Genomic DNA, 26,745 nt, shown 5'->3' with positions numbered 1-26,745 from the left:
ATGTAAATTGGAAAGACCTATATTTGTTTAATTTCTTCATTCTTCCGAATTCTGACAATTAAAATCCATGACCATGTTTTCATGCATTTGTGCTAAGTTCTAAATTTTATAATAGTTAAGAGTTTTGTTATAACTCATGGAGTTAATTTATAATTCTATGGTGAACATCTCCAAAACTTGTCTAACACAATTAAGTACATGCATGCAAGATGAAGTGTGTTTATGGGAAAAAATACTGTCATCATGAAAAATTATTTTTCAGACTGAATTGTCACCATTGATCAAATTCAAGAGTGAAATTCCACAGAATTGAGGAAACTACTTATGAGAGATTCTGTTCAACACGCACACCACTGGATTCATCTACCAAACACATGAATACAATTGTATCTATTTACAAGAACAAAGCTTCTACTTGAGGAAGTGGTCTGGTTTTGGAAAATATCCCCCAAATCACCAGCTTATTTCATAACTAGAATGAGGTGACAAAACTGAAGCAGGGAAAAAAAAAAAAGAAAAGAAAAGAAAACAACTAAGCTCCATGCTCATCAAAATTAATATGGGAAAACCCATCTAATATTTGTATCCAATAAACTTCAAAGTACTGGTGGCTTTTCTCTTCATATTTTACTGCTGACAGTACTTTCCAATTAGAAACAATTTGTAACAAGTAGGGCAAAAACACTGGCCCTATGACTCACACACAATTGCTAAAATCATAAATTAGATTTGTTTGGCAACTAATTTGTGGTTATTTTGATTCAAATGTTAAAGAATGTAAATGAAATTGAGGGTTTCAGAGTGAGAGTGAGTTTAGCATATTACCCTTTGGAAAAATTGTTTTAATGAACTACAAGGCAATATGAGGAATTCCATGGCCAGTTTTTGTGAATTCAGAATATTGAGTCCAACATATATTCCCCAAGAAATGGAACTGATCTTCTAATGTATTTCAATTATTTGCTTTATCACAAAATATCATAAAAATGACAGAGTAAATTTAAACAAAAGGATTGGAAAAAAATTATTTTCTTGTACCACCTGATTTTTCAGCAATCAAAATGAACATTGTTCCAGGTGCTCTGGTAGACACACAAAAAGGTAAATCATATGTGTGGTATGTTTACAACCTAGACTGGCGGCAAAAGTCAAAGGGACAAAATCTTCAGACAGTGATGCCGGGTTTCATTGTGGGGTGCGGGCTACAGGTACTGTGCTTCAGGAGTGGAAGTTAGAGTAACAGGAGAGGGCTGTTCAGAGAAGGGGAAGGTTTACCCAAGCTCTGAATTTATGATTGCGCCCTGGATGGGCAGTAGAAGGGTGAGACCACTCTGATGGAGATTATGAACAAATTCAGGAGAACGGAATGGATTTGGCACGGGTATTAGTTTTCTACTGCTGCCATGAAGAATTAACAAAAATTTAGTAGCTGAAAACAATACAAATTTATTATCTTACAGTTCTATAGGTCAGAAGCCTGATACCTTGGGTCAGCAGGGCTGAGTTCCTTATTGGATGCCCTAGGGGGAATCTGTTACCTTGACTTTTCCTGTGTCTAAAGGCCTCTCTCTGGTTCTTGTATAAAGAGCCCTACATTTCAGAATGAGTCACAGGGAAATGAATCCTTCACCTGTGGCCATCTCTCTCTGACTACGGGAAAGGTCCCCTGCTTTTAAGAAGTCAGGTAATTAGACTGGCTTAGATCCAGGATGATCTTCCCATCTTAAGACCTTTAACCTTAATAAAATCAGCAAAATTTCTTTTGCCAAGTAAGGTAACATATTCACAGGTTCTGAGGATTAGGATGCAGACATTTTGGGGAGCCATTATTTTCCTATCACATTCTGGGCATAAGATGGGATAATTGCTCTCATTTCATTTTGTAAAGTTTTCTAACTTTTTTTTTTAATTTTATGTATTTATTTGACAGAGAGAGAGCACATGCAGCCAGAGAAGCAGGCAGAGGGAGAGGGAGAAGTAGGCTCCCCACTGAGCAGAGTCTGGCATGCGGCTTGATCCCAGGATCTTGGGATCATGACCTGAGCCAAAGGCATTTAATTGAGCCATCCAGGTGCCCTAAAGTTCTCTAACTTCAAAATGTTGTTCCTTAAACTTTACATTGGGCTAAGCTCTTCTCAATAAACAGAGGATGATTCTAATTTAAGTGTTGAAGTTGGTCATATGGTCAGGATGGAGAGAAAAAAAAATCTCAATTTTAATCATTTTCTGATTTTCTTCAAGCCAGTCATGACGTTAACGTACAGAACTTAAGCCCATTTTCATAAGAATATTCCATCATGGAACCCCTACTTCATCCAGGTAATAATACACAATGACTTTGGTAGTGGTTGTTTATAGGGGGCAATAGGTAGACTGCTTTTGTGTTGCCTCTAGTCACCATGATCTCCTTAAGGAGGGGTGTGGATATCTTTTAAACAGTCTAATTCAGATAGTTCCCTCTGACATTCATTTAGACCTCAAAACACACAAAAAGTTACATGTTCAACAAATTACTAAAAGTTTTCAATTCCTGTCTACCATCCTCTCCTATTCTCCTGGTCACACCTACTTGACACAATTCCAGTATTTGATCTTCTACTAACCTACATTTAGGCCTCATTGCCCTGCTGCAAAATGGACCCTGTCCAGGGTACGATAGCCCCCCTTTTCCTTGTTCAAGCCCAATTCTGACAGAAAAGAGTAAGAAGATATCTCTAAAAAGCAAAAGTTAAAATTTGAATCTTATTTACAAATACAGTTGATTGGATATTTTGAAGTTATTTATGCAAGGTCTTAAATGTTGGTCAGGGAATTTTGCCTTAGGGGTAACTCAATATAAGAAAGTTCAAGATTTAACTGATATTTTAGGAAAATTGTTTAGGTTCCTGCTAAACAAATAAGAATTGGGCAGATGCAGATAAAAAGCCATTTATGAGGTCTATATAGTACTTGAGTAATCGAGATTACATCACTTTAAATAAATGGATGAAGAAGATGTGGTATACACACACAATATTATTCAGTGATAAAATATGAGGAAATCCTACCGTTTGCAACAACATGGATGGTCACTGAAGGCATCATGCTACGTGAAATAAGTCAAAGAGAGAAGACAAATACTGTACGATCTTGCTTATATATGGAATTAAAAAAAAAAAATCATAGAAAGAGAACAGACTTATGGTTACCAGATGAGGAGAGTGGAAGTAAAGGGAATTGGAGAAAAGTGGTCAAAAGGTACAAGCATCCAGTTATAAGATAAATAAGTACTAGGGAATAATGTGCAACGTGATGACTAGAGTTAACACAGGAAAGTTTTGTTAACAGATGAAATCCTAAGAGTTCTCATCACAAGGAGAAATTACTTTCCCTTTCCTTTTTCTTTCCTTTTGCTTTTATTTAAATTTATATCTATATGAGAAGAGGGATGTTAGCTGAACTGATTGTGGTAATCATTTTACAATATATGTAAACCAAACCAACATTCTGTATGCCTTAAACCCTTACAGTGATGTGTGTTAATTATTTCTCAGTAAAACTGAAAAAAACCCTTGTTCTACATAGAAAATTATTAATTTGAACAATGAACTTCAAAAATTCAAGTTGTTACATACTTAAGAAACGGAAAAAATATGAACAATCCAAGCATGTTAGGTCAATGCATTTCTCTGCTAGAAAATATTAAATAGGTAAGATAAAATATAATTGAATATTCCCACAGCATAACCAATTTTTATACTTTACTAGATGGAAAATTCAAAAGGGGATTATTGGTTATAAAGATAAAATGAAAGGATTGTTATCTTTACCTAGAAGAAAACTTCCAAGTACAGTAAATATGAAAAATATAGTTCACTTCCAATTACACACTGCTATATTAATATTTTTTAAATTACCTTTTAACATTTTACGTTATCATTACAGCTACAGCAAACCTATGCTAGTGAAAGGGAGAATTTAATTACTGATGCAGATAATTCTAGTTCTTAGGACCTATTACTTACCCTAACAAGAGGCCTAATTATAATGTATTCAAATGAGCCTTCCACTGTGATCAACACAACAGACAGCCATTTAACCTTTTATGGTATCGTTAAGGTTATAACTAGTACATAGAACAAAACACTGAGAAAATATCTTGTAAGTTAATTCTTCCCATGCTTATCAGTGCATTCCTGAACAGTTACTACTATGAGTGAGATTAAAAGATTTTATATCTAAACCTGCTTTAAATTCGATCAATTTAGAGAGAAAACTTTGGTAAATTTACCTCTTTATTGACCTAGTTTATCAAGCTCTTGAAACTTTAGGAATAACAGTAGCATTTTAAACATCTTAGTATTAGACATTATCATGAATTATTTAAAAAATAAGTCCCCCTTTTTGCCTGGACCTCACAGAGGTTTGGCTAAAGAACAGGCTCATTCCCTTCTATGTCAGTCAATTTAGAATGTTTGGAAACTTCATTAATCATTTCTTGGAGGGTACTTATAGGACACAACTGTCTCAATTACAAATAGGGTCATATGAAAGTTAATGAGTCCTTTAAATAACTCACTGGTTCCTTGTTCCATTTATTTTTGCTAAGATGTTAGGGCAGAGATCATTTTTCTGTGACATTGGGAAATGAAAGATAATTGTCATCTGCAGGTTTCACACTATTTTTGATTTGTTATTAAGTGTTAAATTTTATTTTAGGTCTCTGTATTCCAGAATTCTAATCATAGAAAATAATTCTAGGTTCGTAACTTTGTGCAGCAACACAGTGATCCAGGCTGCTTCAATCATGTGACTATTATCGCAACACAAGTCTTTGTTTTTGCCAAGTTAGGGAAAGAAAGAGATTAGAAAATCAAAGCCAAAGTATTCTAGCTTGAAAGATACATGTGTCACTTCTATTCACCTTTCACTGATGAAGACTAGTTCTTGGCTCCACCTAACCTTGGAGCAAGGAAATGTAGAAGAATAATGGAATATGTGGGGAGTATTATTTAAGAACTGTCTCTGTTAGACCATATCATTTGTTCCCACTAATTTGGAAAGAAATACACTGAACTGCTTTCCAAGAGAGATAACTCACAGGTCCAATCCAGTCTCTGCTTCCAGCACACCCAAACCTCTGGCTGATAGGTGAGAGTTTTCTTTATCAGGTTCAGACATCACTACTTTTGTTTGAAACTTTAAACTAAAAAGACAAGTTAAGGGAGCCTCTCTGCAAATGTACATACACATACATGAACATTCAATGATAAATGATAATGAATAATAATAATAATAATAATAATAATAATGACAGTGGCAGAATCGAAGCAAAATAGAAAGCATTTAGAAAGGACAAGACACACGGCAGTCACTAGTCATAGATATTTGGCCCCTGTGAGCAGGCATTGTTAGTGGTCCTAAACTGGGGTTGGGGAACGAAGAATGTTCCTCCACCAGGTTTAGATTCTTTCTGGGAGCCTCCAGGGAGTGCACTGTTTTCTGTGTCACCTAATTTCATCTTTAAGGATGTTTTGCCTTTCCCATTATACTTACTCCCATCAGAAGTGGAATGGGGGGAATATCCTCTACAGGGAGTCTGAGGAGCTTTCCCAGACAGCTTCCTGTTCAAAGAAAGTTTGGGAACTTTGAGTCATTTCAAGTAAAAGTCTTTTTATTGGGGGGGGGGGGTCTAAACTCATAGTTTCTTTACCAGTAGAACTTCTAAATACCCAGATTTTAATTCCAATCTTCTCCATGTACCTAGAGTATACCCTGCCCTTTTCTCCCTTGTACATTTTTTTTAAGATTTTATTTTATTTATTTGACAGTGAGAGAGACAGCCAGCGAGAAAGGGAACACAAGCAGGGGGAGTGGGAAAGGAAGAAGCAGGCTCCCAGCAGAAGAGCCTGACATGGGGCTCGATCCCAGAACTCCGGGATTACGCCCTGAGCTGAAGGCAGACGCTTAACAACTGAGCCACCCAGGCGCCCCTCTCCCTTGTACATTTCTACTCTTTCATTCCATTATTCATTCTCTGTATGTAACAGGGTTACACAGAAGCTGTCTGAATTTCTGAGCAAAGCCACACTCTTAATCTGTTCTTTGTCTTGAGTCTTTTTGCCAAATTATTGAGTTACACATTCTTAACTTGTTTTTTGCTTTGAGGCAATTTAATCAGTTGGTCATTTGTTACCGGACATGTATCTATAAAGACTTTTGCACTCATCACTTATTAGGATCATGAAGTAATTGTTTTACCAGCACTGAAAGGCTCTGTATTAGAGTCTCACTACCTCTTCTACTTCTGCTTGCAAAGTAGCCAATTCTAGTCTGAGTCCATTTATTTCTTACTATGCCTTGGCAAATAGAGTTAATAGCAAATCATATACATTATTAACATCCTGCTTTCAAACCAAAGTCACAAGTTTGTTAGGTACATGAGCTGCTACTCACATTATTCCAATATTTTCCTATTATACGAAAGGAATCTCCATCTTTCAAAAGACTCTGTTAGTTCTCCCTCTGCTCATCCATCACTGAATCACTAGGCTGATAATTAGGCTTTTTTTAGACATCATCTCACTTTTGGTACCAATTTCTACAATAATCAACATCGGCTAGGTAAGACAGACAAAATACATAGACTAGATTATATAGAAACAAACAATGCCTATATTTGTGTTCAATAAAGCAAAGGCTTATATCTGATTTATTCTGAATCCAATACATATTTGAGCAATTCTTTGGGTACTGCTCTCCTTGAAGCAAAACAGTAATCCACACGGTTTCAATGTTTTGTGTCCACAATACAAGGACTGCAAGGTACTCAACACAGGAAGAGACAGACTGAAGAGTGATGCCTGAGAATTTCATAATTTTAGCCCAGAAATGAGTTGCATGATATGTCTTCTCACATGTTATTCTCCAAACCAGTCTTGTGGTTCAAAATAAGTATAAGAGTACATGCAAATGTAGGGGAGAAAATGGAATATTTTCTGTACAAAAAGTGAAATTTTGCACACTGCCACAAGAGAGGAGACAACCCCAATCCCATTGTGGAAAAATAACATTGTATTTACCTATCTTAAAATAGAACTTTCTGGGGGTGTCTGGGTGGTTCAATGGGTTAAGCATCTAACTCTTGGTTTCAGCTCAGGTCATAATCTCAGGGTTGTGAGATCGAACCCCACATGGGGCTCCACACTGCTGGATGTGGAACCTGCTTGGGATTCTCTCTCCCTCTCCCTTAGCCCCTCCCCCTGCTCATGCCTCTCTCTCAAATAAGTAAGTAAGTAAATAAATAAATAAATAATAAGATAGAAGTTTCTGTAGCTAACACCATCTCAAATGGGGGAAAAAAAACCAGGCAGTATATTCTAATGGTTAAGAGTGTGGGTTCTTTTTTTTTTTTTTTTTTAAGACAATCCTGACTTATTAGCTCTTGTGATTTTGGGCCTAGAGAGGTTAAATGAGATAATTTGTATAAAATACCAGATGTACTTCATACATCTATGAAGTATTTGATGGTTATTAGCTTTAATTGGGAAACACAGTCTATTTGTGATTTTTCCACTTCCATACAAATACCGTATATACGAAATATAGATATTTAATCCACAAGTTTCTGCTAATATTAAAAAATCATATTAGTGGAACTTTCTCAGAGATATCTAATTCTTTTGCTGCTAGAAAAAAAAAAAGCTAAGTTTTTGCTTGAGAACTTCCAACTTAACCAGCTTTCCTGGAATTAATTTTAAGGTCTGAAAATTAGAACACATGAGTAAACTAATAAAGTGGAGGAAGAAGATGGTCATGAAGAGGTGAAAGGGTTAGGAGAAGGACAGAGTACTTTTAATGACTGAAAACATTTAATTTTGTCTCAGCCAAAGCCTAACTGCTGTTAATTAAAAGACACACTTGCCTCCACCATTTTATTTTAGTACCTGCAATATTATTCTGTTTAATCTCTTTACATCGAAAACTGTTGACCAAATGATACAGATACAGAGAATTCTGCTCTAATCAGAGAAAATGAGTTTTGACTTTGAATCTGATCTGTAGTCTGGCTCTTTTATAGCTGTCTTGACTTCTAAAGAAACAGAGCTCTTTAAAAACAGAACCTGCTAGAATGTAGACACATCTGACATATTAAAACTCTGTTTGTTTGATCTTACCAAACAATTTGAATGTATATCCACAGAAAAAGAGCTCACATCTGCCATAAGAGGCATGTTTACAATCATTTTAATGATACCATTAGATGTTGCTCTTCAGGGCTCGCTATTTCAGGCTGTTACATAAAAACCATGTGAGATAAGTATACCACCTGTGCACAATGGAAATAACCTCATTAAATGAATCATGGTAAATACAGATAGAAGATAGAACTCAATTTATTCCCTATGTTGAAATATGACCTTAAAAACAAAGGATTTTCTTGTGGTACGGTATACCTTTGCTCTACACCAGGACAAAATACCCAAAAAACAAAAACTCACCACCACCATCACCAACAAAAAACAATGAACAGACTTTTCCTGATCTCAAAACATTTGAATTTCAATGTCTCTGGAAAAGCCTCTTAGTTGACAGGTGGGTTCTTAGCTCACCTAAGAAACCTGAGCTTAAAAAGCTTTTCCAAAACATTTACCTGGTTCTTAAGCTGTCTTGGATTTAGATGTTTTCAGGGAAGTTGGTAGTTAAGTAACCATAACCCTACTGCTTCTATACTTCTCTTTAAAAAGGGGTGGAAATTGTTGTGTGCCTTTTGAAGACTAAAAGAATTAAAAGATAATTCCTCCTGAATCTGTACTGTTTCTAAGCACATTTTCTTTCATGTTTTTAGGCCAAAGGTTGTTTGAGTGTACTGTCGATTATGCTTAAAGTCATCATGGAATGGATTCTAGACAATTTCTTTGGTTTAATTTCCAATATTTTAGTTTTATACACCGACCTGTATCTTCAGATGACCAAACCATAGAATTCTTAGCAATTCTTTATCCAACTTTTTGTAACAATAGGAAATATGAAGTAAAACTGAATATTCTTTCATCTCTTCTCTGTGGGCTGAAACGATACTAATCCCTAGGAATGGAGGCCCAAATAAGAGAAATATACTTAAGTTTCTAGTAGCCAGGAGGTTACTAGAGGGATACAGCATCTGAGGAATATTTAGCTTCCAATAAGAGGCCCAGGACTTTCCCTGAAGTGCCATTGTATCATCCGAAGAAAACTTCCCAACTTGTTCTCTTCTCTCAAGGTTTACATAGAGACAAGCTTCATTATTATGATTAAGAAAATAAAAGTGTGAAAGTTAACTGGAATACCTTCTTACTGTTATGATCACGGATAGCAATCTGAGGTACCAAAATCAAAATCACCCTTTATAATTACAAAGGAACAAATTACAAGGAACACTTTACAAAAAGGAGATATAATGAGGAGAAAGAAGTAAGACTCAGGGCCCCAATTCTATGTTTCACATTGTGGAGATTAGACAGATCAGTCGTGAAGTTCTCTGCAAAGAAAGCTACTTTCCGTCTGTCAGACACCAAATCAAGTGAAGAAAAAACACACTGCAGAAGTTTTCTTTATTAGATAAAATAGGATCAAAGCTTATTTTGGCTTTGACTTTCCAGTTATGTTGGAAGTGCTCCACTCTGGTAGAAAATTGCTGAAGTGAATCTAATCTCTCTGTGTCTCTCCCCACGTGCCAATGTGATGTGCTCTCTGATTTCTCTATCCACTGTTTACAGAAGGAAGGCCTATTTTGCTAGTCTGAAGTATGTAATGATGCGCCCTGAGAGTGCATTTGGCTTTCCTGTCTATGCAGCTTTTATGGTTTCATTTCCCCCTTTTGATTTTCAAGTATGTAATTGTGTAACTCAACGGTGCACACCTGGCCTCTGAGTAGTCTAGCCCAGGCTGGTAAGAAAACAATTCACAAATCTCCAAAGTCTTGGCAACATTAATATGTCAAATTTAATAAAACTGTACAGAGTTCCTAAACGTACCTGCTGAATACAGATTGGAGATACCCTTCCTATGTATAACGTAAGATGTATTGGTCAGCTAAGTATTTCTGCTTTGAAACTTGAAAGTAGTCACCATGGTAAAGAAAAAAAATTGGGCACGCTTGAATGAAACTGTATTCCACCTATTTTCCTGTTGCCAGATGCCAACAACAATATTTTTTTTTAAATATTAGTAACTTGTATGGGATCAGGATGAAGGAATGTTTATGCTTTAAACAGAACTGATATAATTGTATGCATATAAAACCTTTTAAACCAAAAGAGATGGAAAGAGAAAGAAAGAAAGGAAATACTTAAAATACATTCAAGGGCACTCAATAATTGATATAATTGGACACTGCCTATACAAGGTGAGATGAAAAAGACACAGGTGATTTCTTAACCCTTTTGTTCATCCTATTCTCTATGTAGACATATTAAACTCAGGTTATCACGATTATTTTGTACCAAAGTAACAGCCACAAACATTACCTGCATAAAGTAAACTATAAATAAATAAAACACTTAAATAGATTAGTGTTGCTGAGACACTTTACATTTATAAGGCAAGTGCAGCCACTGATTGTCTTGAAGTAACACTGAGACTCGCTATTGTGGTAGGAATCCTCCTGCACGTCTGAGAGAACAAGATTTTTTTTTATTGATACTTTTCATATATTGACCTAACTGAAAAAAGCTGGTGGTATTCAAGAATTGCTATCATCGTAACAGCTGGGAACCAATTCCTGGGTCAATTTCAGTGACGTTTAGAGTATTAACCCTTTACTACTAGAAATAAAAAAATGGTCCTTCTAGTCACAAACACAGCCTGTAAGAATGCTATCCAGTTTTCTGTTGTTTTCTCCCTTTTCTCCCTGAGGTGCTACTTGACTCAGCATACTCCACAGTTAAGATAACAGTTAAGTAGAAAGACATTCTAATGCAGAGGTATTGCATCATCTAAGGTTTCTAACCATCAGTAAGTGCCAATATTTATCTTAAACAGAGCCACAAAAGTGGGTTGATGCCTGAGCCTCTAAAGGTGGTATTTTTTATGTAAGAGGATGAAGAGCCAGCAACCTGATTTTTAGATACTCCTGATTTCTGGACACTCTTGTGAAGATTTGGTGAAACTTGTTCTCAAACTGTTGCTTGAACCACTTTGGGATGTAAAAAACGTGCTAGCAAAGGCTGAACTGCTGCTGGTGGACTGAGTAGTTAAAATTCTGAACGTTGGCCTGTGTTTACTCTTCGAAGGCAGGCACTCTCTGCCTGTGGCTGGCAATCTGGCCTGAGAGTTCACCCTCGTAATTTGGAGCTTGACAGGGTTAGAAAAGCCAACATCTGTTTGCCTACTTGAAGCTCCTGTAAGCGCCAGCATGCATGCACATGGGTCTTACTGGGAGATACAGTAAGCAGGTGCCTCACACTCTTCCCAGGACCTTTCCTCAAGGGGACAAACCCTCTAGTAGAAACTCAAGTGCAAGCTATGCCTACTCGTAGTTTCAAGATTATGTTTAAACAATTAATTCTGACCACAGTTACAGAAGCATGGAATTGATTAAAAGCAAATAGATTAGAACTAAAACTTGAGGGAAATATGCCACTAATAAAATAATATATCTGGCTTGGAAACATCTGTGGAAATCTCTGGGCCACCAAACTATCATCAAGGGGAAGAAGGATACTAACACAGTGGCTGCACCAGAAGAAACATCTTCCTCAACATTCAATTCAGATGTGGATGGAAAGGAAAACAAAAAGAAAAGTTCCCCTCTCAGTAACAGATCTAAAGATTTTGGAACAGAAATGAGGACAGAGTGATTGGCTAATCGGAAAGCTTACTTCACTGACAGGATAGGATTTCAGGGTAAGACACATGATCTCAATAGCAACTGATGTGTGTTTCCAATTGTTCACATTTAATAAATTTTTTTAAGGAATCTCTTATGCCCAGCATCAGGCTCAAACTCACAACCCGAAGGTCAAGAGTCCCATGTTCTACCGACTGAGACAGCCTGGCAACCCCAATTGTTCACATTTAAAATGAAAAAAAAATTAAGTTATCACATTTCTTCTCCACAATTGTCTATTGTGTGTGTTAAAGGCAAATGCCTTCTGCTTTAACTCAGAATCTCTAAATCATGAGTAGTCACATCAAACCTGTCAGAGAGTAATGCATTATCACTTAGGTATTGTAGAAAAAGAGCCATATGCAATAAAGGGATGAGTCTTTGGGGTGGTTTCCTTTGTGAGGGAGGTGATTATCTTCCGGGTAAAATGGGTATGGATGTTGAACAGTCACTGATGGAACTATGATAGATACCATTAGTTTGTGTCCCACCTTCCATCCCCAACTTCCTCCGCCTTGCCAACTCCCAAAAGATTCTCATTCTTCTAGTCTTTCTTGAAGCCAGAAATAGCCATGGGTCCCATGTCTGAATAAAGCAACATAAAAATAACTTTCCTGGGGTCTTGTTTGAAAGACAATTTGCTGAAAAGAAATAGGCAGAAGAAAATAACTGGCTGGTATCACTCCTTGCCCTTTGTCTCTGCCTTGCAAATGGGATTCCTTGGACTATGGAAACCATCTGTAGCTGAGACACAAGAATAATCAGGACAAATAATCAACATACTAAGAATCAGAAAATAGTTTTGTTTATAGTATTATTTACTTGCTGGATGATCCATGAAACATGAAATCTACCTCTAGGCATTTTTTCAAATAAACAAATGACATTATATTGTGTAGTCAGCATTGATCCTTTTTTTTTTCCGTTCCTTACAGGTTTTTGCTGTTGTTGTTGTTGTTGTTGTTCCTTACAGTTTAAAACATCTTTAACTGATTAAGTGCTGAGAGATTAACTCAGTCTTACCCCTATATGCATCATGCAATTTGGGAAATTAGGAATTTCTAGACTCTCATGTTAAGAAAGATCTTCATATGGAATCGACAGGTCACAGCACTCTGTGCATTATTTGCTAATCTTGAACGAATAGTTCAGGTAAAACTGGAATGTTATTTCTGTGGTGTAATTCATAGGATCCCAGTTTTCTATAGAATTCTAGAAGCTGACTTCACGAATATGTTACATCAACATCAATTTGTTTTTTGCATCAGTTCTAATAAAGGGCTCAGAATCACACGAAAGCTGAGAGGTGACTGAAACAACAAGTAAAAACTTAAAAACTAAAACCTACACCTTTAATATATAGAAAAGCAACATTCACATATAATAAAAGAAGGCATATGTAATCAGAGCTTTGAAAATAGCACAAACAGAATTTTTATTGGCAGCAATTAGCAGACAAAACTGCAAATGGATCTCCCAATGAAAACAAATGAAAGCTATATAAAATGTAACAAGTATCTTTTTTAAATGTCTTTTGATGGTAAAATAAATATAAAAATCTATAGAGGCTCAAAAAACAATAAAAGTGGAACCCTAGGACCTAGGTGCACTTAAAAGCCACTTTTTAACCTTACAATGATGCACCAAATCCAGGGGATTTTGAATGTCCATTTTGAGGGCTGTTCAGGGTACACAAGATGTAAGACAAAGCCTTGGGTGTGCTTAGAGTAGATGGTGGGAGACTGCTCTACAAACCTAGGTTCCTGAGAGATGGCACCTGCAATAAACCCACAGCAAAAGGGACAGCAAATAAACTTCCTTACATCCCTGGTATTGTGTGAAGGGGAAAAATGTCCTTCGAGAATTTATCACCATAATCTGGTCTTCATGTAGATTTTCTCCTCAACTTTACACCATTTATTCAGTGGGGGGATCCTCCAAGCAACTGACAGAGGTAAATGTAAAACATACACTAAAGAATCTTAACTTCAATTCAGAGCTCATAGACACGGATAAAAGACAAGGGGAGAAATGTACCACAAGTGAAAACTAGCACAAGGATACTTGCAGAGATACCACGTATTAGATGTAAAAGACAGAAATTTAAACAAGCATATTTTAACATTTCAGGGGAAAAAAGTAAGTTTGAAAATTTGAGTGAGGATCCAGAGACTTTATAAAGTCTGTGGAGATTTAAAAAAGAATGTAATCAAAGTTTTAGAGATGAAGAAAGTAAAGTGAAAAAATTCAGCACATCCAAGTGGAAGGGAGAACTGGAAAATAAAGCTAAAGAAAATATTGATGAGGCAGTCAGAGAGGAGTTAAAATATCAGCAACCTAGTATGAGACACAGTAGATGAACTGAAGAAGGCTGATGTATGTCTAACTGAAATTCCAGAGTAAAAAGAAAAATAGGTAAAAGGCAATATTTGAAAAGAAAAATTAATATAATCATGAATTTTTAGATATAATTATGAAGTTGTAAATATAAATCTATAAATGAAAGACATCCAAGTTTTTATTCTGGGAGAGTAAGAAATTACAAACAGGGTTAATGGAAAAAATTATGAGCAAGCTACAGCAATATAATGCATAATAGTCCTAGACTAGTAATTACAATCATATAAAATAGTAATAGAACCTCAAAGACCACAAAACAAAACAAAACAAAACAAAGCCTAGAAATGGCAAGAGAGAAAAGACGTATCCCTTGTATAGGAATGGCAGCAGACTGGCATCTCAACAGCAATAATGGAAGTTGGAGGCACTGTAACAATTTTCAGTATTGAAAGAAAATAACCGTTTAACTTAAAATTCTATACCTAGAACTACTTTCCTTCAAGAAGCAGGTGAAAAAAAATTGTTTTCAGGAGAACAAAACATGAAGAAATTAACCTACCAACAACTGACTCGCATTAAGCAAGCTTCCAAAGGCTGATGTGTACGTAGCTGGAACGCATTCCTGGTTGAAGGTTTGATGGGTAAGAAGAAATCATAAAAAAACAATAAAAGTTTTATTTCTCTCTTTTCTATCTGTATATTCTTTATTTTATTTTCTTGCCTTAGAGAGGTTATCTGGGACCCACACTTTAATCCTGTTTCCTTTTCAAGGCATTATTTACTTCATCAGGTAGAAATAAGGTCAAAATTCTTAGTAGGATACTAGTAGTTAATAAATAAGTAGCATGTGTTAATTTTTTAATCATGCCTTTGTTGATGATTGTGATGACACCTTTATATCATTGTCCAACATAAGGTAACAAAAGGTGTAGGATTTCATGTTCTGTGTCCAGTTTGTTACATAAATGACAATATGACATATATAGTCTTTTGCAAAAGAAAACCCCACAAAAAATATGATGGCTATTGTTTGAGATTTCAAAATCTTGACTTACATTTCCACTTTGTAATGAAAGTTTTTAAAGGCATACTAAAACACCAGGCCAGAAATTAAAAATGATACAGAGTCACAGCATTCCTATATGCTTATAACATCAAATGATAGTCTACTTTTATCTTGTTACTTCAATTGTCTAGTTCCAATTAAATGTATAATATACAGAAAAATGAAGTGTGTGAAAAGTATCAGCTGCTCGATAAACATTTATTGAGTTTCTTTTGCATCAAAACTTCTAGCATTTTTCTGAAATCACTGTAATTTTGCCAGCATACTCTCCACGAATTTCTTTCCTTTTTACTTCATAGGTACTGTGGGCATAGCGTGCATCTGACACATAATGTGGCATTGTGGAGAGGAGTCAGACAAAACCCTCTACGTGAGTAACTTTGAGAAAGTCCTTACGGAGTTTCGTTTCCTTATATGTAAATCTCCATACTGGAATGATAGGCCGTCTCTGGTAGAGTGGCACTTAGCCCATGAGGTTTTGTGATAATTAAGTGAGATAAATCATGCAAAGCTTACGAAACTGGGCATGACATGTGGTAAATAAAACGACTGTTTCCTCTTTGCATTTCTGTATGCCAGACACTGTGCTAGCTGACTCATGTCTTATTCAATTTACTTTTTCAAATGACCAGGTCAGTTATTTGGAAAGTAAAAAGGAGCAAACTAACAAAACAACCAAAAGACGTGTTGACTGCAAATTTATTTTCAATCTGTCTCTCAACTCTTAAGCATGTTTAATCCAGCTACTTCCTCACTTTCCTATCTATTCAGTCTTTTATGGCTTTCATCCCATCCCTCCTTACTGAAAGTAATAATAGCTACCATTCATTATGTGCCTGCCATGTCCCAGAACCTATAACAAGAGCTTTATGCTGTTTCATTTAACATTTATAAATCTGGTACCTTTTTCTCATTTTTGTCCTGATTAATATCACTGTGGCATATGATATTTCTGACTACTCACTTCTTAGAAAAGTGTTTTTTCTCAATTTCAGAGGTACCACACATTTCAAGCACATTGTCCTCCTTTCTCAGTTCCTTACTTTAAAATCACAGTTGCATGACAGTCCAATGAACTGTTTGACTCCTGCATCCCTCTACATTCTGTCATACTAGGCCCGCCACACTACACAAATCCCAATACCTCCTTTCACATCAGACCTTTTCGTGTTACTTCCTTGGCATTTTACAACTGTCTAAATGTTTTTATTTTTATTCAAGATTTATTTACTTATTTTTAGAGAAAGACAGAGAGATAGCACATGAGCGGGAGAGGCAGAGGGAGAGGGAGAGAGAATCTCAAGCAGACTTCCTGCAGAGCCCAGAACCTGACAACTGCTAGGTCTCACAATCCTGAGATCACGACCTGAGATGAAACCAAGAGTCGGACACGTAACCAACTGTGCCACCCAAGCACCGTAGGTCCAAACATTTTTAAATCAAAACTTGAGGGGATAGTAATTTTGGCATTATTAACATTCAACTTAGCATTTACTTGAAATTCACGGTCAGAAGATTGTTCTCTTCCCTGAAGCTCATTTACTTATCCATGGATAGAAAACACCTATTGTTTAAATTTTTCTTGAATTAAAAGAAAAAAAATCTATTTGTGTGTGTGCTTGATTTAACTGTTTCCAAATGAGAAGAAGAAGGGAAATGTTTTCTGAATCACTGACATCTTGGACCAAATAAGTTAGGTGGGAAAAATTATAAAATGGAATACAATTTGTGGAAACAGGTATCTTTGAAACAAATTAATTTAGAGAGAAACTACTATAATTATGTAAGAATTTTATTTCTCAGAGAATCATGCACTGGATCCCAAGTTTCTTTGGTTATGAGGTGTAAAATACAGGAGTTTTAATATTATTAAAGAAATATAAATATTATACTTTTCTCTCAAAATTTTTCATTTTTTTATGTTTGGAAAGAATAATACAGATCGTATTAGGGAGTAGCATTAATTATATAATAAATTGATTTTAAAGACAATTTTCCCAACTGGGAAAGCCAAAATAAATGAATACTATAACTGTTAAATATTTCTTTAGCCTTTCACAAGAATCAACAACAATAAAACTAACGTTATCTTTTTTATATCATATGATCAATTGTTTGCTATTTAAAGGAAAACACGAGTCATATTTTTATACCCTAATATACATGAATATTATACATTATATATGTGTGTGTCTGTGTATATACATATAACTATACACACCATATTTTTTCTTTATAAGCAGTGATTGTGGTCATTCATCAGAGAGCATTTTTCTTTTATAATTTTCAAGATAAAAGGCATTCTTTTAATGTCAACCAGTGCCTATATGGTAATGTATTACACTGTTAAGCAAGCAACCTGGATTTAATTCCCAGCCCAGATTGCATACTCCCCAGGCTACTTTGTTCAACACCTGTAAAGAAGAAAATAACTAATGCTACATGAAAGCACCAATTTTAGTTTTAAGGAGGGGTGCTGGTTTCCAATAAAGGAATAAAGTGTTATTTTGCTTCGTTTTCTGCTGGAAATGTAGTAGTTGTGGCTTTTCAGCAGGAGATATAAAGCTACCCTACAAAAGGTTCCCTTCCCAGTGTATCCATTGCTCTGTACACTAGCACATGTTTTTCTCATAAAGGGAAGAAAAATGCAGGTATTAGGGTTTCTAATTATATGTTTCTACAAACTGAATTAACACGGAAATGGCAAATTGCTTGGGGGAGCATTTAACCCCATGGCTTTAAAGCATTCAAAAGTATTTGTTTCTTCACACTTGGTCTCTTAAAAGCCATTTGACCATTTTCCCAGGATATCTGCACCTAAAAAAATAGCTTTATATTGACACAGTGGCAACTATTAGGTGGAATTTCTCCTAGCTTTTCTTGAGGGGGTATAACTTTTCATAGCTCCCAAATCTTAAGATTTAAGAGAAGGTTATGGACTTGCAGTAAGTCAGCGTATGAACAAATGTTTGTACGCATGTGCATTTGTGTGTCTGTGTGTAAGTGTGTTTAGGAGAAAAAGCTAACTGTATCTCAGAAACATCAATAGAGGTGTAGAGACAGTCTTCTTCCCCATGTGATACTTGATCTCTGGAATAGGGGGAACAATGGTAGGAGCCTTCTTGGGATTTTTAAAATAATAGTGTAAGGTGATTGTGCTTATGCACTTCTATTTTAACAACTAAACATATTTAAGGGATAAAGCAGAAAGCACTGTTACTGGAGCACTGTTACTGTTACTTGAGTGGGATATAATCAGACATCTTATTATCAAATAATTTATCTTTCAGGGATACTAGAATGCTAGTTCTCCTCTGCTCCCTAATTACTATGAATAATTGACTCTGTTCTGTTATTTCCATTATGGTGCTTTCGAAGTATAGCCAAGTCGTTCTTTTGTATTAAACTCATTTGAAAAAATAGACTACTAACATAACAGTATTTCTTAAAATACTCACATGTGTATATGATGATATAGTCTTGATTCTACTGTAACAACAAAACAGGTGGGAAAAGTGAATGGGCTCCAATTTATTAAACTTTTTACATTTTAAAGGATATGTAAAAATTCCATTGAAAAATCATAAGTTTTTTCCTATCGATGTTGAGAAGTTTTCTGAATTTTTTTCTCTTATGCAAACAAGAAAGAGCTGGATTTCTTTCTTAAGACAGCATTTTAGACGCAGGTTTGTTTTCTTCTTTCTTTCAACAAAAGGTCATGGACCACCTGTAAATGGGATCTTGAGGGATTCAGTAAAATCTGTGAAATTGAATCCTAGTAATACAATAGATTCTATAAAATAGGCACCTTGTATCTCTTTCCCCATTTCTGCATTCTCTTGAGGTTCTTCCGTAATTCAAATATGTGCTTATTTTAAAATGCGTGATTTCTATAAAGTTCGACAACATTTCTCGCCGCCTTTCTTAAGAAACCCATTGTGACTTTTCTTACTGTGCTGGGCAAACTTTGAACTCCTAGATGCTATTTATGATCACTCAAAACGTATGCCTCGATAAGGCTACAAAGCAAAGTAATGGCTTGAAAAGCCTATTGATGAAAAAGGTTGGTGGGGAGGCAGTGCTAACCACATGCATGGATCATGCAAGAGGCTATGGGAGGTCACAGGTTTTCAAGGAGTAAGGATCAACCAGGGTCAGATTGGTTACAGCCAATTGCACAACCACATTCTTCTCCATTCATCCCCAGCCGAATCCCTAATTATGACCTACACAATCAGGGCCAAAGCATTAAAGAGTACAACTGTATTGTTCCATGGTGAGTGCTTAGCAGAAAAGCTGGAATTTGATACTTAGTCACAGTTTGCAAACAATGTGGTTGAACCACCTGAGGGGTCACATTTTTACATTCTGAGGCAATTTATTAGTAATGGTACCTGTCAGTCAGAAATCCCCCCAAAGCTCTTTCATTACTAGACATGACTTTGATATAGAAATGGTTCAAAGTAAGAGGCAAATAAAACAAGAGCTAGATCATTTACAAAGAAACATCAGCATATTCCCTTTATCCTTTCCTGATGAGCAATCTTTGTAGTTGTGCTGTAAGTGGTGTAAAGATTAGACTGGATGAGTTATTTTAAAAGCAAGCCTTTTTATTTCTCTAGGAAGGATTTTTAAAGTTCCTAAACTATTTCCATGACTTCTTCCATTTTAACTCAAAATATAAACAGAAGCAAACCCTATGGTTGAGATACTTTATGCAATGACACCTCCTCAGGCTATAGTGCTCCAAATAGGAATGGTTCAAAGTTTAAGGAAGCTTGTTTAAGTTTAAATACAGTGTTCCGCATAAAGATGTCATACAGCTTTCTCCCAACACACACACATACACGCGCGCGCACACACATGCAACTGCACTTATATTTTCAGTGCACAAAGCAAACTTCTATTTCTGACTATCGAGCACTGTTTTTAAGACAAATATAAAGAATAAAAAATTGCTTTTCTAACCTCCAAAGGAAAAACATGTTTTACTAACATGAAATATTTTTATAATTCCCTTTTATTTAATTTTCTATACATGTTCCTGAAATCACTACTTTTTTTTTTTTTAAAGATTTATTTATTTGCGAGAGAGTGTGTTGGGGGTAGGAGGAGAAGAAGAGAGAGAATCTTAAGCAGATTCCCTGCTGAGCATGGAGACCTGCATGGGCATCATGACCTGAGCTGAAAGCAAGAGTTGGACGCTTAACTAACTGAGCCACCCAGGTGCCCCTGAAATCACTACTCTTTTCTTTCTCACTACTACTGACTTCCATTTAGGAACTTACTGTTTATACCTGCCACATTTATGACATCACAGAATGTATAACTGTATGTGTAATGTTGCCACTGCCACATTGTCTCTAAATGAAATTTTTAAGAATGAAAGTCTTTTCTAAAGATTTTATGTGAGCCACTTAAAAAAAAATGAACAAAGGATTTAAAGTAAGAAACTGAACACATGGTAGAAAGTGAATCCAACAAATGAAATAGTGTATGTAGGGAAGAAAGATCTGAAAGTAGCCAAGATTATTTTCTTTTATATTAGTAATTTAAGAAAATTAAACATACGACATCATGTGATGGATAGGACACTGTAATGCAGTAAAAATAACTAGCATTTAAAAATCATTGTTACATGCTAGTAAATATGATCCATGCTTTACACGTAATATCTCAATTCTCAAAACAGTCTTATGAAGTAGGTTATTATTATTCCAATTATAGCAGATGGGGAAAATTAGGCTTAAGGTCACACATACTGCTTCATTATAAACTCTCAATAGCTTTATCAAATGATACTTTATTGAGCCTTATAATCATATTTGGCTTAGCCCCTGCACTTTAACCCACTTATATTTTTAAAAATAGGCTTATAATCAAGTGTTCACCATTCTTTGAAACTTGAAAGATATGCACATGTATATGAACATCTGGGCACTTATCTACTGACTCCAATCCTGAGCTCCCTTAACCATTTCTATCTCCATACACACTGATGTTTCAAAATAAAACAGTTCTGGAAATACCAGTGTAAAAACTGGTCCAAGCAAGAATCATCAGAACATGCTAAGTCATTGGCTAAAGTATTGTTGGGGAATAGGATCTTTACATAGTTCCAAAATAACACCCCACAGATAGCTTGATAAATATGTGTGATAAAATGTAACTTTACAATGGAGAAATCCCATTAACCAAGTTACTAGTTAACCATCAACCATGGCTACCCAGTGAAATCCTGGAAATCATTTTAACCACATGATTAAACTTAGCAACTTCCAAAAAAAAAAAAAATGCCAAATGCCATTATGTGAGTCTCATATAATAGGAAATACACAGTATCACCTATAGTATTCTCAGTATTCTTGTCAAAATTGTTTAACCTGATTTTAATCATGACTAAACATTCAGACAAATCTTTTGGGTGGAACATTCTAGAACATAATTATTCTCCACACTTAAAAGAAAAAAAAGTTCAATATCATAAAAAAAAAGAAAAAGGTGAAATGGAGGGACTATTCTTTCACATTAAAGGAACCTAGAGGGTCATGTAAAATAATTATAATACAGGATCCTTAACCAAACCCTGGATCAAAATAATCAAACAAATAAAGAATTATAAAGAATACTCTCAAAGTACTTGGGGGAAATTTGAGTAAGGACTTATGTTAGATAAGATTACTATTAAAGTATAATTTTTAAGAAGTTAAAAACATGACACAAATATAAAATAAATATATATGTCAAAGATTTTATCTAGCTCATCCATTAGTAAGGAATCAGTAAGCTCTTAAATTTAGACCACAGATTATATGAGGAGGTAAGTTTCTATAGGCAAATTAATGAAAGATTATTAAGATCACATTGCTGGATTAGATAAAAAATGAGGGCAATAAACTATAGGTGTCACGGTTATCTTTTTCAGTAGACAGAAGTCATATGCATCTGTACAGACAAAAATCTGTAAGTTAACCTATTCTATTTTATAAAGCATAGGTGGCATAAAATAGATCAGTCCATAGAAAATTTACCATTTTGTACTACTGAGTATACCAAAGGAAACTCAGTAATCTCTTTTGTCTGTTAACAAGTTTCACATTTTTTTTTGACACTGTGAAATAAAAATTAAAGTTCTTGGGTGTGATTTAAAAAATTGCTATTTAAGTAGGAAAATATCCTACCTTTGAGAATATACATGCTGAGATATATTAGGACTATGTTTCATAATGTCTACAATTACTTTCAAATGATTCAGAGAAAAATGCTGCTCGGCAATGGCAGAAAGCTAATGTGGCAAAATGGTTAGTACCCGATAAATCTATTTGATATACTATATAGGTGCTAATTTTGATTATTTTCCAACTTCTCTGTAGGTTGGAATTTTAAAAACTAAATATTTGCAGACATAAAGAATGAAATATTTGGCTTCTTTTGTCATTTTCTTATTCAAATTTTAAGATGAGATCCAGTTTGCTTGTATACGTGTCTGGGTTTTCTAGTCATTGAAGGCAGTATAATTTGAAGCATAGTCTCTCAAGTTCTCAAATGAGAGGTTTTTTTTTTTTAGTAGCTTTTAAACATCAAAATTGCTACTTACAAGCTTGGTATCATTAAACAATGTAAATATATACTGTGCTTACTTTTCTCACCTCTATGATAGGGATGTAGCATCCAAATTACCTAGCACATATTTAATACTCAATAAATGCTATCTAATTTAATTTCATATTCTACATTTTACACCTCAAATCTTTAGTAATTATAGCAGTAGTCTCCATTTGGTTAACTAAACTCCCAGGATTTCTTTAAAGCATAATGTGGTCCTAATTCTACAGGACCTCAAAAGTACATCCATATAATCTAGACTTGCTTGTACTGAGTTACAAAAATCTTTGGTATCTTTTCTAATTGGCAGGACATTTATGAGCTCTTTTTGTTGGTGATTACCCTTTGCCAATCAGCATTTCCAAAAGGGAGTTATAGTCACATGCATTTACTCTGTAAATGTGAAGATTTGAAGTTGAAAAAAAAAATCTGTCAAACATGGAACTTTGGGTTTAAAATAAGACAGAAGCTATCTCAATTGGACTAATAACCTTCAGTTAGATACCAGATTGGAGAAATGATAGGAACTTGAGATTCAGAAAAATGCAATGTTCTCAAGGTTTTTTTCCTTTTCTTTGAAAATGGACAGCTATAATTTAAAACAATATTTGGAAAAATGGCTTCAGAGTAAAGACAAACTTTCACAGGGGAACATGATGCAGAGGCTGTTCACCTATTTTTAATCCACACTGAGCCACAGCTCTAATATAACAGACTAATTAGAAGAAAGATTCTGTTCCAAGGAGAAATAAAATTCAGTTCCTGGCTTTTTCTTTAAGGATCCCATGGTACCTGCAATTTTTAAGGCACGATCCTTTGAAAAACCCTAATTTGCTTGATTACTGTAACTGGCTAACGAACTCTCAAATTTAGGCTCTGTGCTAAATTTATTTTATAGTTGGCTGTTTTATATATAGATATTTAATTCTGGCTCAGAGAAACTCCACTCCCACCATGAATAAAAAGTATGTTACTTACATTGTGATTTAGTAGTGCTCTGCTTTATTGCAAATAAACAGTTCAGACCTGTTTCAGATGCTCTGTACTCATTGTAACACTCACTACAAACTATAAATTTATTGTAAATATAGATAGCTATCATGCTGTTTGGTCTAGAATTCATAAGGTGATGAAAACCATTTGGATTTTTAAATTGATAAATATTATTGGATAAGATGTTTACTTACATGACAGAAGACAGGAATATTCATTTGAAAGTTCCTAAAAAAAATAAAGAGATACAGATGGGTTATAAATTTATTTCCTTCCATCAAAAATTCTATGACTAGTTTATGTTTCCACTACCAAATTTCATTTTATTTCAACTATAAACTTATTCTCATAAAAATTTGTTCAAAAATTTTAAGTGTATAGTAATTTAACTTAATACCCTAGAAAACATTTTTATTGCTTACATTTAAACAATGTCGCTTAGAAAAACAAGTTACTAATTTAAAAAATAGCATAGTTTTTCAATTTTTCACTCTATACTGGTATTAACAATCAGTTATTCCCAGGCATCAACTTAGACGTGAGGAATATAACTTAATTCAAATTAGTTTATAGGTAAAAACATTGCAGTGTTTATTGAAATTTTGATTTTTTTTAAAAGATTTTATTTATTTATTTGACAGAGAGACAGCCAGCGAGAGAGGGAACACAAGCAGGCGGAGTGGGAGAGGAAGAAGCAGGCTCCAAGCAGAGGAGTCTGATGTGGGGCTCGATCCCAGGACTCCGGGATCACGCCCTGAGTCAAAGGCAGACGCTTAACGACTGAGCCACCCAGGCACCCCTGAAATTTTGATTTGTAACTCCACTTTTTATTTTTCTATGATTTAAAAGTCAAATGCATAAAAACAATTATAAATCTATGATTGGCCATGCAATATAGAAATTTATAGTTCATGCCACCAACATAAAAAGGAGGAGCAGAACGGTACAGGAGCAGAGTTTTGCATGCCAGTTTGGTAACTATGAAAACTATACTGTTATAAACTTAGGATATTCATTGTAATCTCTATGTATGCAGAGAAATATAACTCTAAAGAGATTGCATTCAAACCCAGTTAGTCTAAATCCCAGTCTGGGCTCTTAACCATTTTATGCTACCTCTCGTCGTAAGAAGGGATTTGAATTATTCACTCATTCATTGAGAAAAGATGTGTACTGACCATCTAATGAAAACTATTTTAACAGATTCTGGTATTATACTGCCGAATAAAATATTAAACCTGCCTTTCAGATTATAGTAATCATTGTAACATTTCAATTCATTATAACATAATACACATATTTGTAAAAAACAAAACTCTTTTGAATAACTCCAGCATGAAAGAAGCCACGTCTGTGGTCTCGGTGCTATGAGTACTGTGGAAAGACTCAAAGGTATTGGACTTGGAGATGAATTTGTCACTGTGTGGACTCTGACACGTCCTCAACCACACTTCTTAGCCCTCTTCTTCCACAGCCACCTTGATTTCTTGGCTGTTTCTTGAAAACTCCAAGCACATTTCTGCTTGAGGCCTTTGTATTTGCTATTCTTTCAGCATAAATACAATCCCTGAAGGTAAGCTTGCATCTCCTACCTCATGGAGGTCACTTTGCTGAAGAATGGTTCTTTAGCCACACTGTAAAAAATAATTCTATTCCTCCCCAGAGATTTCCTACTTGAATTTCTTTCTTATACCTTTACTTTTTGTCATAGCAGATTAAATATTTGTAGGTCTGTCTATCTATCCATCCATCTACATCCATCTATGTCCAATGTCTTTGTTTCCGCAAATAAATATAAGCTCTTTGCGAGGAAACATTTGATTTGTTTTGTTTACTACTGTATATTTAGTTCCTAGAAAAGTATCAGGTTCATGATTGGCCTTCACTAAGTATTTTATGATTGATCTGGTCAATGGACCACAACCAACATTATAGAATTTTTATTACATCTAAGAAATGAGCAAATAAACCTAACAGTGCACTAATTAGGTAGTTATAAGATTAAGACACACTTAAACATTCAATCAGCTATCCTGCCTTTTTGTAAAGCACATTTGTGTGTGTGTGTGTGTGTGTGTGTTCTTTGTACAATTTAAAAGAAGAACATTTTCACAACTCTACTGGGTTTCCTCTCCAAATGTAATTTATGAAATCATAGGATTCTTATTAATCTAATTTAAATATCTCCTAATGAACTCTAACATTACTTCCTTCTTGACTATTAGTAGAAAGAAGCTTAAAACATTATACTCATTGTATTAGCTTTTGATATTTAAACTTAATATCTCCTAGAAGTAATCTACCTTTTCAGATAAATACTTCTGCATACTTCTATACTTTAAAATAATTAAAAGGAAATTCTGACATATATATTATTCAAACAACATAGTTGACTAAATAACATACTTTTCAAACAAGGAGACATTTTGTAGGGGCGCTTGGGTGGCTCAGTCCTTAAGCGTCTGCCTTTGGCTCAGGGAGTGATCCCAGAGTCCTGGGATCGAGCCCCACATCAGGCTCCTCCGCCCGAAGCCTGCTTCTTCCTCTCCCACTCCCCCTGACTGTGTTCCCTCTCTCTCTGGCTGTCTCTCTCTCTCTGTCAAATAAATAAATAAAATCTTAAGAAAAAAAAAAGGAGACATTTTGTATAAGACTATGAAACTCCTATAAAACGCTAAAAGAACAGACAGTAAATTTTTCTAGACAACTGTGATTGTTTAAGAATAAAGACAGCTAAAATTTTATAGAATGGACAAAATTTTAAATGATTACAAATTACATTTGTCCCTATAAAGATATAAAAGTGATCAGTTTAGGCATGTGTTTTTCAAATTAGGTAGATCATAATTATTCAATCAGATTGAGGTAAGAAATAAGGAATTCTAACCTTTCC

The 26,745-nt window shown here is 35.0% G+C and overlaps 1 protein-coding gene across 1 annotated transcript in view; it reads right to left on the bottom strand.

Annotated features, from left to right (window-relative positions):
- Window positions 1–26,745, bottom strand: part of SEMA3A (semaphorin 3A) — a 446,060-nt gene that overhangs the window by 368,601 nt on the left and 50,714 nt on the right. The window contains exon 2 of the mRNA XM_045793365.2: window positions 24,047–24,080. The gene's annotated coding sequence lies outside the window, so the exon portion shown is untranslated. The remainder of the gene's footprint in view (window positions 1–24,046; window positions 24,081–26,745) is intronic.

This window comes from Ursus americanus, chromosome 3, assembly GCF_024610735.1.
Source record: "Ursus americanus isolate L20-20 chromosome 3, mUrsAme1.1.p, whole genome shotgun sequence".
Classification (NCBI taxonomy): domain Eukaryota; kingdom Metazoa; phylum Chordata; class Mammalia; order Carnivora; family Ursidae; genus Ursus; species Ursus americanus.
The sequence above is the reverse complement of the archived record's forward strand: the minus strand, read 5'-3'. Positions and strand labels throughout refer to the sequence as shown.